The sequence below is a fragment of the Castor canadensis genome, chromosome 10 (genome assembly GCF_047511655.1).
Source record: "Castor canadensis chromosome 10, mCasCan1.hap1v2, whole genome shotgun sequence".
Lineage (NCBI taxonomy): Eukaryota > Metazoa > Chordata > Mammalia > Rodentia > Castoridae > Castor > Castor canadensis.
This window is the reverse complement of record NC_133395.1, coordinates 131,031,407-131,034,942: the sequence shown is the minus strand read 5'-3', so window position 1 is coordinate 131,034,942 and position 3,536 is coordinate 131,031,407. Positions and strand designations below refer to the sequence as shown.

At 47.4% G+C, this 3,536-nt stretch overlaps 1 pseudogene; it reads right to left on the bottom strand.

The window, feature by feature from the left end:
• Window positions 1-1,884: 1,884 nt before the first annotated feature.
• Window positions 1,885-3,271, bottom strand: LOC109689466 (negative elongation factor B pseudogene; annotated as a pseudogene).
• Between the last annotated feature and the right edge of the window lie 265 nt (window positions 3,272-3,536).

The following is a 3,536-nucleotide window of genomic DNA, read 5'->3' as shown; positions in this document are numbered from 1 at the left end:
ATCTTTTTTAAGTCCAAATAATGCAATAATTAACACTCCTTGGATGCTTCCTTAGAACCCTGTAAGTACGTATAATTCAAGAAACAACACAGCCTGGCAGCTCTGATGACCTCATCTAAAATATAATAGTGAAAATGAAAAACAGAAGTGGCTGAAAGGAATATATTTTCCCAGAATCAGAACTACATAACTATTTACTCAGCTCTCCTATGGACAAGACTGTATGCTAGTTTTTGCATAACAGTTAATTCCAAACTCACAATATAGTAATAGCAGAGCTCAGGGAAATAATATTTGAACTGTTCTGTGTAAGCACTGAATTGGGGATCCATTCTTGCAAACTTATGATATCTGTAAACCTTTCATTTCCTTCTTGCTTACTACAAAAGATGTATATATATATATATATATATATATATATATATATATGTCTAGTAAAATTTACTTTTCCTCTTATACCCTGGGATCTGGCTTGCCTGGATTTCCATATACCCCCATACTATGATATGAACCTAGATCTCCTTTCTCCTGAACCCCCTTTGGTAATATGTATTCATTTTTTTCTCACTCCAAAGAATCTTCTTATTAGTTATCTATAGACAATGTGTACTAGCAAACTAGATAACCATAGTTAAAGTAGGTTGTTAATAGAGAAGATCATGTTTTTCTTCTACAATAATATTTGCATTTTAAAACACAATCCCTTAGAGATGTGGGAGACCATAATCTGTCACCCCAAAGAATGAAGGGTTGTTGAGCTGAAGGCATTTAAGAACAAGTAGATCATGAAAGATCCCTGTTTTCCTTCTGTTTACTTAAAAGGACACAGATTTATAATAACAAAGGTATCCCATTCCCCACCCTTACCAGGCACACAAAGGTTGGCCACTAAAGACAATCTCCAACACTATCTGCCTGGAGATGGAACCACCAGAGGAATATGCACTGACAAGCTTCACTACCTAGCCTATATCTGCCATTTACTTGCCTTCCCACAAATTACCAACCCTAAATACTGGAAGTTCTTTTCCTTTGTCCTGCCATTTCTGTAAAAATGTACTGCTGTCTGTTGACAATGCTCTACAAGCTAGAATTCAAAGTCACTTCTTTGATAACTATTCATTTTCTAGTATCTTGTATTTAATATGAAGTATTCATGTTGATAAACTTCTGGAGTTTTTTTCCTATTTTTTTATAAGAAGTCTTTTATTTACATAAGAGAAAACTATACTATGTGTACCTGCTGTCCCCCACAAAGGTCAAGCTGTGCAGTTAGACAAGGAGCTCTCTGCCACGGGGGCAAACAGGCAAGGAGCTAGCAGGGAGAGACTCTACCTGAGGGCCTCCACCAGCAGGGACTGAGCCCTGGCACCAGCAGGCTCAGGCATCTGCTCCTGCACACCATCCTCCTGGCCTCCATGGAGGGAGGAGCTCCAGTGCTGCAGACAAGGTGGCCTGGCAAACCTGCTTTGGCCAACACGGCCACCACTCCCTCCCCTCCGGCCTTGCCCACACTGGACATCAGGTCCCCTCTGGCCTTGCCCATTCTGCTCCTTCTATCACTTTAGAAGACTGGCTTTATTCCTCATCCTAACTACTGCCCTTTTGTGCTAGGGCTGTGAAAACCTAAAAGGCAGAAAGGTAGGCACCAACAAGCTTTCCACTATAAAAGCACAAACAGAGGCACTGCTCCCAAGCTGCCAGGGCCCCAGGGGCAGGCAAGCAAGTGCCACATGCATCAAAGAACCTCCCAGGATCAGCTCCAGCGGGCTAGGATACACAAGAGGTGGTCCTTGCCACAAGACCACCCTCAGTTCACTCTGCATTCCCAGGCAGGGCCTCCTCCCAAGAGGGGCTGCACTGCTGAGCAGCCCCCACAAAGCCTCAGAGTATAGCCGTGGTGGGCATGCCAAGGAGGGGAAGCCCCAGTGCTGCTGTCTCTGCATCCTGGGCAGGGCTGGCCTTCTGACATTCAGCTTCTCTAGCTTCTCACCAAGATGGGAGTAAAGTTCCTTCACAGTCTCCCCACTCTGGCCCATGGGCTCCAGAGCTTTCTGCAAGGCCTCCAGCTTGGATGGAGCCACCCTGAGATGCAAGGGGAGGGGGACCCACAACATATGTCACTGCACATTCTCCTTCTGGGAGAGGGAGTGAGGAAAAAGCCATCAAAGAGGCTACTGCAGAAATCCTCCAGAGCAAACCTGTTGGCTAGCAGTGCAAGGCTCCCTGTGAGTAGGTGGAGGAAGATGACGCTGAAGGCCAGGTCTCCAAAGGTCTCCATGAGCCCAGGCAGCAGGTGCAGGAAGGCATTCTTGTTCCTCTGCTTGGTGATATGTGGGACGTAATACAACCCCACCTCACAGGCCATGCACTGCTCCTGCAGAAACTTGGTGAAACTTTCAGGAAGTGTGTTGGGGTACGTCACTGGGGCTTTCTCCTTGGCTGGAAGCTTCTGGTCCGTATTGAAAGTGTAGTGGTCAACCACAAAGGACATGAGCATCGGCAGGACCTGAATGATGACGAGCTCTGCCTCCATCTTGAGCTCCTTGAAGACCTGGCTGGCTGTCGATCAAATCCCATGCTCCCCGGGCCAGCGCTAGCAGCCTGAACAGCAGAAGAAGGTCAGGGATGTCCCTGGGCAATGTCTCCTGGCTTATCAGTGCCTGCGGGTTTCGGATGGTGCTCAGTGACAGAGTGTTGATGGCAAAGGGGTCACATAGGATTGTGAACAAATCTCCTAAGGCATGCTCCTGCTTTTTCTTTACTCCATCAAGAAATCCCTGAAGCTCTCAGGCTCTCTTACTATCCACAAACTGCTCTCTGATGCAGGCATCTAGACACCAGGTGAACTTGTGGCAGGAGTCTAGATCATGCAGGGACATGAGTAGCTCAGCACACAGAGTGCGTTGTGCACATTTATGGTCCACAGGAAGAGCATATGCAGGAACTGCAGCACCACGTCAAACAGCTTCATGTTTCTCCCCAACATCTGTGTCAACTTCTGCACCACCTCCCCTGGCGCCTCATCTTTGGGGACTGAAGAAGTTGTGCAGGATGGAAAACTCTGTGCTGAAGAGCACAGTCTCCTTGTCCAGAATGTACTGCTTCAGCAGTGAGGAGACCTCATCACCAAAGAGTGCCTGGTTGTCCTGCCAGATGTGCCACTTCACCTCCATAGCATAAGCTGGGTAAAGCTACTTGTCTGCCATCACCAACTTCAGCTTCTTCTCAGGAACTCTGGGCACATCACCCCTGGCTGCAGAGAGGGCATCTTGACCAGAGAAAAGCTCTTCTCCAGGAGACCTTCCAGTTTCTTGCACAACTGAGGAAGTGGGTCTCCACATGCAGACACACACAGGGAAGGGGCCCTCAAACATAGTCCTCAGACACTTTTACAGGTAGGACTATGTATGCAGCCAAGGAAATGCTTCTAAGACTAAGTGGCTGCACAGCATCCCTGCCCACTCCCTTTCCTCATCCTTCCCTTTCTGAGGCGATGGCTGACCCTCGCACCAGTTTGTCACGTAACTCATTGA